Raw genomic sequence first — 12,596 nt, 5'->3', positions numbered from 1 at the left:
TCTATATAAAGACACTTTCTTTTCTTCCACAAAGAATCCATACCCTTCTCCCATGCCCCCCCCCCCACCTGTTGACATTTAGTTTTGGCATAATGCCTTTGATACATTCAGTGGAAGCATATTAAAATGTTACTGTTGACTATAGGTCCTCGCTGAATTGATTGTACTTTTTCTTGTATACCATCCATTTTCAATACCTTGCAGTGTTGACATTCATTTGTTCTTCCTTATGCAAAATCATTTTTTTTGTTTGTACATTTAATCACCATCATTTTCTGCTTTCAATTTTTCCAAGTATATACCTAATAAAGGGTTGCAGGATCATATGGTCACCCTATACTTGGCCTCCTGTGGAACTACAATAGTGCCCCCTAAAGGGATGCACCATTCTTTTCCCCTGCAAACTGTGAATAGGTACATCTCTCTCTTCACATTTTCTCCATTACTTGTATCTTTCTGTTTGTTTTTTAAACAGTTTATTCACATGGCATACAATCTGTCCTCAGTAAACAATCAAAAGTTTCCAGTATAATCACATAGTTATGCCTTTACCACCATCTATATGGGAACATTTTCATTTCTTCTGCAAAGAAAAAAGAGGGAAAAAATGAAGCATAAAAAAATAAAATAAAAAGAAGAAATGTTACCACCAAGAATTCCTTGCCCCTCCCTTATATCACTCTCTTATTGTCATTTAGCTCTGGTATAATATCTTTGTTACAATTAATGGAAGCATATTACAATGCTACCATTAGCTATATATCCTAGTTTGCATTGATTATATTTTTTCCTATACCATCCCATTTTCAACACCCTGCAATGGTGATATTCATTTGTTCTCTCTCATGTAAAAACTTTCTTATATTTTTACTTTTAATCACCATCATTTTTCTAGTTACGCAGCCCCAGTTTTTATCCTCTCTCTTTCCTTCTGATCTCATGCATATGCCTAGGCTTCCTCTTTCACTTTCTTTTTTTTTTAAAGCTCAAAACCTTAATGTGTAGCAAAGGTATAAGCATGAAGATGAGCATTGTCATTTTCCAGAGAAGTAGCCATCTGAGGTCAGAATCCTTGCATTATAAGGACTTGAAGGGACCCCTCCCTCTCTGGCTATGTTAATAAGGGATTGATAAGCTGCATTTTTCATTAATTCTTTTCAGGTGCCAACTTGAGTCAGGGCTAAGTGTGTAGGGACTGGGTGTGTGTGCCAAAAGGAACTTTTTGTTATGGAATTTAGGATGAATTCCCCCTCCCTATTTCCCTATCTAACCTATCTCAGTCACTTCTCAGTGAATTCCATCCCTTAATCTTAATGGATGCTGAAGGAGGAAGTTCAGTCTTCTGTGACTGCTTCTTGCTGAAACAGGGGGCTTTGGCCCTGCTGTAATAGGAGCAGAATTCTGTATCTATCATATCTAATGATTCTTCTGGGAGGGTATATGGGTTTCTGCATCTTTCTTGTTCTGGTGTGACACTGTGGTTGTCTGTCAACATCTTACAAGGGTGTTCTATCAGTACCATGAATTATGTTATTACTGTCAAGGTGCAGTGTTCTAAGAGAAAGAGAGAGAGATGAAAATTCACAAAGCCAGGGAGAACTATGGTGACTAGCCCCATTAAACAGAAAAGGATGGAGTGAAAAACGGCAACTATCCCAGGTAGCAGAAACACAAATAAATCAAATGGGAGATCTTGGAATTTGGTAGATAGTTAAATGGCCTTGTCTCTAAGGGAATTAATATCCTGTGTTATTTTTTAGTTCTTATTAACATAAAAACAATAATCACCTGCCAGGAATACACGTTCCTCTATGGGTTGCCCTAAGGGCATTTAAGACTTTTCAGTTTTGGAGGATGATGCCTACTAATGAATTTATTTGGAGTTGGAGAAGGGTTAAGATGGAAGTTGTTTGTTCAATGTTAATGGACAGTTCAAGTGAGAAATTATGGTGGACTTACTCTGCATAGGCTATTTCTACAGCTCTAATAGCTACAACTCCGCAAATTCCAATGATATTCAAGAATGAGATTAGGAAGTAAACCACTTTTTTTCATTCTGACTTTGGATGACAAACTGGAAAATTGGCAGTGAAAAGGGCTTGTTTCATGTTTTAGATTGAGTACTAGGGCCCCACACATTAAAGTGCATGTCCCTGACCACCACATGGTAGGCTAAGGTAAGCTTTATGCCCACAAAGGAAGAATATTATGTGATTGGGGTCTAGAGAAACAGCAAATATTAGATGACCTACTGGCCTAGATGATGCATCACTGGTTGCTGATGTGACCACCTGGAGTTTAATTTGCTTGTGGGTGATCTGTACTTTATTGCATTCTGAAAGCCATGGTCAGAGGCATTATTGGGTGCCTTCATGGTCACCAAGTTGAAGCTGGAGACCCCTGGGAGTTCTCAGAGAACTCAAGGCATCAACCAAGGGCTAGCTCTGTGAGGGTTCTTGACTCAGTCTCAGGAAAAAATTCAAGGACTAGTCAGTGTGTACTGACAAATAGTTTAATATTCTATGCTGTAGAATCCTGGGAGTTCTCATATGGATGTTGGCAAGTCCTGGGAATCCTCTGCTGGATGCCATAGAGCTGCAGGGATTCTTGGAGAAGACTAGACCTCAACCAGTGGCTAATGCCATGAAGGTTCTTTTCTCGCATGCAGGAAACTCATGCTACAGGAAAGGCTTCAAGGACTAGTCAATGTGTACAGCCAAGGAAGCCCAAGATGAGCCAGTGTGCACAGCTCAAAACTGTAATGCATAGCAAAAATACATGCTCAAAGATGAGCACAGGTATTCTCCATAGAAGAAGTACCTCTCTCACTTCCAAACTATTTTTTTCCTGTGTCTAAAGTGAGTCTCTTGTAGATAGTGTATAGATGGATCCTGTTTTTTAATTCATTCTACCAGTCTATGTCTTTTGACTGAGGTGGGGGGGAGGTTAATCCATTATCATTCAATGTTATTACTGTTAAGGCAGTACTTTCTTTTACCATTTTGTCTTTTGGATTTTATATGTCATACCTTATTATTTTTCTCTCCATTTACCCTTACTGATAATCTTCATTTCTATACTCTTCTCCATACCTCTCTCAACTGTCTTTTCTTATCTGCCTGTAGTACTTCCTTTAGAATTTCTTGTAGAGCCAGGTCTCCTGTTCACAAACTCTCTCAGTATCTGTTTGACACTCCCTCAGTTTTGCAGGAAAGATTTGCTGGATATAGAATTTTTGGTTGACTGTTTTTCTCTTTCAGTGTTTTAAATATATCATACCACTGCCTTCTCAATGCTGAGAAATCCACACATCGTCTGATCAATCTTCCCTTGTATGTGACAGGACATTTTTTTCTTGCTCCTTTCAGAATTCTCTCCTTGTCTTTGACATTTAACAATCTGATTAGTGTCTTAGAGTAGGTTTATTTGGATCTATTCCATTTGGGGTATGCTGCACTTCTTGGATCTTTAATTTTATGTCTTTCATAAGAGTTGGGAAATTTTCAGTCATTATTTCCTCCATTATTTTTTCTACTGCTTTTCTCTTCGCATTTCCTTCCAGGGCACCTATAATATGTATATTAGTGTGCTTCATGTTGTCATTCAGTTCCTTGAGACTCTGCCTGTATTTTTCCATTTTTTTCCCTATCTGTTGTTTTGTGCATAGGATTTCAGATGTCTTATCCTCTAGTTCACTAATCCTTTTCTCTACCTCTTCAAATATGCTGTTGTATGTCTCCAATGTCTTTTTCATTTCCTCCATTGTGCTCTTCATTCCCATAAGTTCTGGTGTTTGTTTTATCAAGCTTTCAAGTTCTTCCATATGGTCACACAGTGTCTTCTTTATAAATTTCACCTCTTTTACTACATTTTCCTTCATCTCATTAATTTGACTTTTGATTTGATTTAGAAGATTTGCTTGAAGATCTTTAATTAGTTGTTTCAACTCCTGAATCTCATTTAAGTGTGTTTTTTTCCTTTCACTGGGCCATATCTTCATTCTTCCTAGTATGACTCATGGTTTTTGCTGATGCTTAGGCATCTTATATCTTGATTAGTTTATTCTGGAGGTTGTTTTGTCTCTTTTACCTAGTGTTTTCTTGTTAGTTGGCTTTGCTCTCTGTTCTCTGAATAAGTTCAACTTATTCTAGAGTTCTAGAATAGTTTCTGTTTAACTGATCAGAATTTCAGCTCTTGTGTTCTGGTTTTTGCCCTGCCAGAGAGGATCTATCTCTAGAAAATTTACCCAGACAAGAGAAGCCCAGGATTAAGAAGAGGGTGTAATCAGTATCAAGTTTCCCTGAGGATGAGACCCAGTGGGTTGCCAGTCTTCCAGTGAAGCTTCTTAACTTTGTGCTTTTCCTGTCCCACACAGCATGTGGCACTTACTATCTTGTAGCTCCCCACCAGCTTAAAATAAATTGATACCTTTCATTCTCAGCATACCTGTCTATGCTAGGGACATAATTGAGACAGAGACTAAGGTAGAAGGTGGACTTAAGCTGTTTCTGTTTTCCAGCCACTGGAGTCTTAATTCTCTGAGTGAGAGCTGCCAAATGTGCTGGGCCCTGCCTCTCCTCCCTTTTCTTGGGGAAGATACACCCTTCAGGGAAGTATCTCTTTCACCTGCCTAGTTATTTTGTCTCTCAGACATACCTTAACTCCACCCTTGCCTTGGTCAGTGTTAACAATTGAAAATGCATGAGGCTTGTTTACTGGGCTGCTAAAAATATTTTCAAAAATATTCCTTTCAGAGCCAGTCCCCAGCCCCCCACTTTGCCAATCAAAAGTCAGAGCTGGCACCCAGCTCTTTGTGCCCCTTTCTGAGGGAAACAGCCCTTTTCCAGTATTCTGAGCTCATCTGGATCCAGAAGCCTCTGCTCTACTTTTTTTTTTTCAATCAGCTTTGCCACCACTCTGTGGGAAGAGACCCCAGTTTTTCTTCATGCTTGCTTTGGATTTATCTGTGCTCAGACCTTCTATTCAGCAACTCATATTCATTAATTAAATCCACAGTTGGAGATTGCCTGATCTCTCCTTGCCTTGCTCCTAGTAGAAACTGCTTCTTTTTCTCACAGGGAAGTGTCTCCCAAACAGCTTGCTGTGCCAGTCAGTTTTTGCAACTTTACTTACAGTGCTGCACTGTGATCTCAACCCTTCCATCCATTCCAGATTGGTGTATGATGTGTGTCCTATCACAGAACTCCTCCAGATAATAGTTCCAGACAGTTCTTGGCTGCCCTAGAAGACTAACTAAATTCCACACCTTCCTATGCTGCCATCTTGCCCCACCTCCCAGCTCATTGGCTTTTACCCGCAAGTGGAAACTGTCCATTCATGCTTGTTCTTCTTCCTTTTTTTCCACAACAATGGTTCTGCCTCTCTGCCCTGCCCCATGATACTTCAATTTTATTTTCTACTTAGCCTTCTTTTGGCTTCACCAGAATCTGATTTCAGCCCTGAACATTGCCTTATATCCCAATTTCACATGATACCAACTGTAATCTTCTAAATTCCATATCTAGCCCAGGTTTCTCAGATCCCCCCAAACTGGGTATGTTATCCCAGATACCCCACTTATCCAGATGGAAATTATTCATAAATCTTTCTGTCTATTGATCTATCAAATCTGTCATCTTCCATACTCAAATCTATATATTATCAATCTAGCCAGAAATAAAACTAAATAAAAGGCAATGTTCTTGACACTAAGAAATAAAAATAAATAAAGTTTGCCTCGGAAGCAGCAACATTTCAGAGGGAGTCATTTTTAAATGACTAAACTTTCATTATCTAGCACCCAACCAAATTTAAGCTTCAGAGACCTTCTAATACACTTTTCTACTGGGGAGAATCTAAGTAATTGTTATTTAATTACTGCTTTTTCCCAAATAACATGAATATTTTAGAGACTGTAGTGTTGAAGAGTACTTGTAAAAGAACAAAATAGATAGAAAACAAATAAGAATATGTTTTGTGGTGTCTGATGAGTGGTTTTTATTTATTTATTTTTTGCATGGGCAGGCACCAAGAATCGAATCTGGGTCTATGTCATGGCAGGCAAGAATTCTGCCACTGAGCCACTATCGTGCCATCCTGATAAATGGCTTTCAAAGTTATATTTTTTGCTGACACCCCCTGCAGGGATGCACACATAATCAACTTATTATAGCATCATAGGCATTATTTACTACTTATGGGATATGTGTATTAGTTTTCTCTCCTAAAAAGTGTTGCTGGAGAAGCCAGCTCCTGCTCTTGGACTCAACTGACATTAGTAAAATAGGGTGCTTAGGTATGAAAACCACTAAGGGCTCTGTCAACTTTGACCTTCCATCATTTATACACTAGCTATACACTCCAATTTGGAAGCTCTTGCCAACCACCAGGGTGTACAACCTGTGCCACCTGAACAGCCAGCAGACAGAGTACATTTTCACTGTCCAGTATAGCAAATCTACCCAGTCTTTTATTCACTGTCACATTCAGTCAACTTGTCAAGAAAATTTGTGTGCATGTGTGCACATGTGTGTGCATGCTTTAAAATGAATTATTATTCACAGATATGTTTCTTCTGATACCTTCTTGGTGTGATGAACCAAGCCTTGAATGCCTAACTAGAATATGATCTCTGTGATGCCATCCTGGCTTACCCAGGGTTTGTAATATTTTTTAGCATTTGAAATTAACGGATTTGTCACACTGCATTCTACATATATATAGTCTTCCTATTGTACTTTGAGTCTCAGGAGAGAAGGGCTTTGATTTTCTTTTTATTCCTTATATCAAGTTCATTGCCTAACATGTAACAACAAAATAAATATTGATTAGAGAATGAATGTTTTTGCATGTGATTAATGCTTGTTGGGAAAGACCATAGGCTAAAATGATCAGAGTAATTTTAGATGTAGGGAGTCTAAGAGAAGCTAATGCTTCTGCTTAGAAGAATACTGAAGTTGGTTTATAACCTTCTACAAATAACAACATGGAAAATCAACATACACTAGAAGTTTTAATATTGGACTCTTACCACAAGACCCACTGAATTATGCCACAGAGGCTTTTTCATGTTTTATTATTTATTTTAATTTACAGAGTTTGCAAATTGTCTCCACATAATTACTTTCAGTTAACTTCCCTCAGCCAATCAACAGACCATAAACTCAACTTAAGCAGTTATCAACAGAGCTTTGTGATGAGAATTTGCCCCTACATTAATTGTTAGTTCATTAAAAGTCTGGGTTCAGAGAATTACAGTAGCTATATTTGAGTTCCTTATTTATGACTATATTAATCTATTTAAAATAAGACTTATCAATCAGGGAGGCCTAGATTATTAAATGTTTTAAATTATCTTCATCAGAATAACAATGTAGTACATGTATTCATGAAGATTCTCCAGAATTTGTTAATTATTCAAGTAAGCTTGGGTCCCCAAAGGCAAAGATCATGCTCTCCACCTCTTCAAAAACCTTTCTGAATAATTCACAATCAGAGTTCTGTTCAAAACACTCAGGGTCTCTCAGTTAGAGTTCTTTGTTTAAGCATCTCCTGTATTTAAGATTTGATAGATATGACAAAGCAGGACTGTGACAGATCCCAGGCACAGGATAGTTCTTCCATGTGTCCATGAAGGACATGGAAGAATGAAGAATAAGAGAGGCAAGCAATGCAAAGTAGACTGTGAGCCCTGTGGAGTAAAAGCCCTTTCCTCACATCTGCATTCTCAGCAAATAGCACAGCACGCAATTCTTCTTAGGAACTCAATAAATCATCTCAAAAGAATGACTGGACTTAAAAGAATCTGTGAAATATGTAAGAACCAATAATCACAATACATAACCCCTAATATTTCAATTTTTATCTCTCTGTCTCTGCCTCATCTTTTTCAAGATCAATAATAAAATCATGGACTCAAAAGTTTCTTCAAAAATAATCCAAGAATTTGTTCCTTAGAGGTTAAGGAACTTTCCCATATATTTATTGAGGGATAGATACAGGATAAAATGTAGACCTTCTTGACTCCCAGTCCATTTCTTTTCTTCCTGGTGAAGTATGTTTCTCCTTCCCAAAAGCCCACCCAGTGCTCTCATTCCCAGTGAACAGTCTTTTCCATGTTCCATAACCCTCTCCCACTGCACACACACACAAACACAAACACACCACCACCAATAACATCTCCACTCTTTAATGCTTTGTTTTGCTTCCTGTGGCTTACCTCTAGCTAACATATCACATATCAAAGTTTTGGGTTTATTATCTGGTTCCTCCATTTAAATGTAAATTCCGTGAGGGTAGATCTTTTTTCTGTTTGACTTCTTGCATTCTAAAATTTTAGAATGGTACCTGGCAAATAGTAAAATCTCAATGAATATTTGAGTAAATAAACGAAATGATAAATGATCTGGATATCAATTAAATGAATTCCCTACCACATAGGAAGGTGAAAATGCCTTCATATTAAAAACCAACAAATTTGCATTTATTTTTTATGTATTAATTTTTAATCTTTTTAAAAAATATAACAACAAACAAACACAGACATTCTTAGCATATGATCATTACATTGTACATACATAATCAGTAATTCACAATATCATCACATAGGAGAACGGGTAGGAATGCCTAGAAAAAATATATAAGGTTGTAAAGAGAAGAAGACTTAGGACCAACCCCTGAAAATCTCCATGATTTATAGTTTGGAAGAGCAGTCTGCCTCAGCAAAGACAAGTGAGAAGAAGCAGGAGCTGGTAAAATAGGAGAAACAACAGGAAAGACTTTCAATATTGAGTCACTAGGTAGCTGTGTCAGTGCTATGAGAATGGCAGGCATTATAAAGACATGGAGGCAACTAACAACCTTTCTAAGTGTCATTTTGCTCTGAAGTGCTAAGACTAGAAGCCAATTGTGGTAGGGTGAAGAGTAAGTGGATGGTAAGCAAATAGAAACACCATTAACTTGTTGGATATGTGTTTATTCAGCACAACTGCTATGTGATATTGGACCATAATATCTCTAACCCCAGTTTCCTCTTATTAAAAGAGAATAATAAAACTTGCCACATCTTTCTCAGAGGGTTATTATAAGGATCAAGAGACTGATAAAGGCAGGGATTCCTAGAATGTAAAATATCACTATAGAGAGTATTGTTTTTATCAATTTCTTTCAATTGAATCTTATTTATCAAATAAAATATATGAATATTAACCTGAGTTTTCTTTTCCAGTATCCAAGGCTTAGCTGTAATCTCGTTAAGACTTTCAGAGACCCTTAACCACTTCCTCCCTGTCTTCTCTTCTATGTGGCACACAGGGAGATCCATGTACTGCTTGTTTGCACTAAGACTACACAATATCTGATATCTAGTCTTAAAAAAGATCAGAGTTATCAGACCATCACATTAAAAACATGTTCTAGCTTCCTCAGCCCCTCATGCTTAGATCTGCAGCCAAGATTCATTGCTTTCTAAGCTGACCCCCTACCTCCACAATCTTCAGTACTCTTTAAGTGTGTAAATGTGCATGGACAGTCTAAGTGCTCTTTAGGTACCATGGGGAATCCACAAAAACACTGACAATAAAAAGAAAAGGACAGTTTCATCACAGCTTCAGATCATAAAGTTCTGTAGCAAAGGCAAAGAAAGGAAGCAAAAAGGAAGCTATTACTCTGAAAATTGCCTTATGAAGTTTGGTGTCTCCACATCCTTTACTTAGATTCAAGCAGAACCTGAAGGAGCATATTATGGTGTTGTTGGCTTTTCCCTCTGATTTTGGTGTCAGTGTATGAATAAGTGAGAAGAATAGGAAGATAAGTTTAGGTATGAGCCTATTTGAAACTGTCTGTATTCTGCTGTGTGAACTTTTTAAATGGGAGGCAGCATGAACTGGTAAAAATAATGCCATACTAATATTTATTTCTATCATCATAAAATAAGGTCAATAGTGTCTTCTTAAAAAAATGTGTGTGCCATGATGAAATGACATGTATATGTTCACTGCCTCTCTCATATGCCTTTCATTTTTATTCACCTCTGCTTATATTAGCCCTTTTTCCTTGGGATTTGACATATCCTCAAACACCCACTGCTATACTTATTAATTGAAATAATATGTACTGTATATAAATAGCTACTTCACCTAATAAGAGTTTTACTTCACAATTGGGAAGCCATCGTCTGAATGTACACTCTTCAATTATCAGGAAAAGGGAAGAAGGCAGAGTGAGTGTGAGATTTGAATTTCTTTTAGCAGTGTCACTTTGGAAAATATACAGTGTATAAAGGGAGAATGTGCTCTGGGTGTTATAAGATGAGGAATGAAATGGCTTCTGCTTCAGAGAGCTTATAACCAATAAAAAGAAACATGGATAAACACATATTTGTAATTGGGTTAGTACAGAATGAAATGCATGAGTACATGAACAAAAATGAAATGACCAGTGGTTCTGGTTCAGAAAACTCCATTCCATCTCTCATTGAATATCCCAATTGAATGTAGATGGATGCTTGAAGGAATTATTTGAGGAGTCAAAAAAGTAAACACTAACTGGCAGATTGGAGAAGAAGACCAGAATTTGAAGTACCACTGAACCAAAGGAGAGTAAAACATTTTTCCCCTCTGGTGTCCCCATCTGATCTCAAGGTTGCCAGAAACTAAGCATGCGTGGATGTGAACAGAGAAAGCTCCAGGTGAACCCTCTAGTTCAGGCACAAGGAGAGAAAAAGTGTTTCCTGTAAGCAACAGCTGTGGTACTTATGACCCACATGCACCTAACTCTGAAGGAGACAAACCTCCATTTCTGAATAGAGTAGCTGGAGTTACAAAAGAATGGGGCAAGTATATATTGTTCTCTCTCTCTCTCTCTCTCTCTCTCTCACTCCCTCCCTCCCTCTCTCTCTCTCCCTCCCTCCCTCCCTCCCTCTCTCTCTCTCTCTCTCTCTCCACTCCCCACCCTTTGTTCTTGTGTTGATTGTCTCCAGATAGGAGCACAGTGGTTGGAAGGGCATCACAGATTATAATAAATAATGAATGCCACAGCTTTCTGGCCATTGTACCAAAAAAGAGTCCCAGGAATTAGAATGCACAAGGAAAATGGTGAAGAAACTGATCACATTCAGAAGTTTGTGAACTCCCAGACTCACCCTTAAGATGTGCACAGGGCAATACTACACAGTATGTCAGAAACTGTGAGAACTATCAAAATATAGACCACCTAGGTCCCAGACTTGACACTAGGTAATACACACACAGAAAAGATCCAAACAGTACAGCAAAGTCTTTTAAGATCAAATTAATAAGCCACATCCCACAGAAAGTGACTAGTTAGAAGTTGTAACCTGAGCTCCACCAATTCTATAGCCTGATAAAATAAACACATCATCATTCTCAATAGGATATAAGTAAGACCCAAAGACTCAGCATAGTATTCAAAATATTCTTAATGCAATTTAATCAACATATCAAAGAACCAGGAAAATCTCAACTTGCATGGGGAAATAAAAAAGACACAAACAGAGAGATGACACAGACAAATTATCTAATAAAGACCATAAAGTAGCTGTTATAAAAATACTCCAAGAAATTTGGGCAAACATTCTTGAAACAAATGGAAAGAAGAAATCCAAATAATGAAATAGATAAAGAGGAACTAAATGAAATTTTTATAATGAAAAAATACACTAACAAAATAAAAAAAAATCATCCAATGAGTTCAAAAACAAAATGGGGATGACAGAGGGAAAAGTCAATGAAGTTGAAAATGCATAGATTTTAAAAATCTACTCTAAATCAGGGAGAAAATAGATTGGGGAAAAAAACAGCAGAGGCTCATAGATGAGTGGAGCAATACTAAAAGTCAAACATTGGTGTTACCAGAGTTTCAAAATGGTTGAAAAAGTAATGGCTAAAATCTTCCCAAATTTGGTAAGAGACACAAATATATGACTTGAGAGGCTCAGTGAACCTTCAAAATGATAAACCCAAGGAATATGCCTAGGCACATGATAACCAACTGCTGAAAACTAAAAACTAAGAAAAAAGTATTTGGAAAGTAGCCAGAAGAAAACAACCTGTTACTAACAGGGGAATGATAACTCAGCTGACTAACGATTTTGCATCATAAATTATGGTTGCCAAGACTAAGTGGAACAATATTTTAAAGGGCTGAAAGAAAACAATTGTCATCTTAGAATTCTATATGAAGTATAAATATTTTTTAGGGATGAAAATGACATAAAGACATTAGCAGATAAAAGAAAACTAAGAGAATCTTCTGATAGCACACCTATTCTGCAAGAACTGATAAATGAAATTCTTCAGACAGAAGGAACATAATACCAGAAGGAAAACTGGAACATCAGTTATGAAGGAAAGGTAATAGAAACAGCAAATATCTGAGTAAAATCTAATCAATGACCCTTTCATTCTTTGAAACATGTTTGATGGTTGAAAGCAAAAATATAGCATTGTCCAATACAGTTTTCAATATAAAGAGATGCAATACATAAGATAACTAGGCCTTAAAAAGGGTAAAAACCAAAGAGTGGTAGAGTATACATTATACTTGAAGTGTTAAAATGCTGATTCTAAATATTACAT

Source organism: Tamandua tetradactyla, chromosome 14, assembly GCF_023851605.1.
Source record: "Tamandua tetradactyla isolate mTamTet1 chromosome 14, mTamTet1.pri, whole genome shotgun sequence".
Classification (NCBI taxonomy): domain Eukaryota; kingdom Metazoa; phylum Chordata; class Mammalia; order Pilosa; family Myrmecophagidae; genus Tamandua; species Tamandua tetradactyla.
This window is presented reverse-complemented; position numbering follows the sequence as displayed.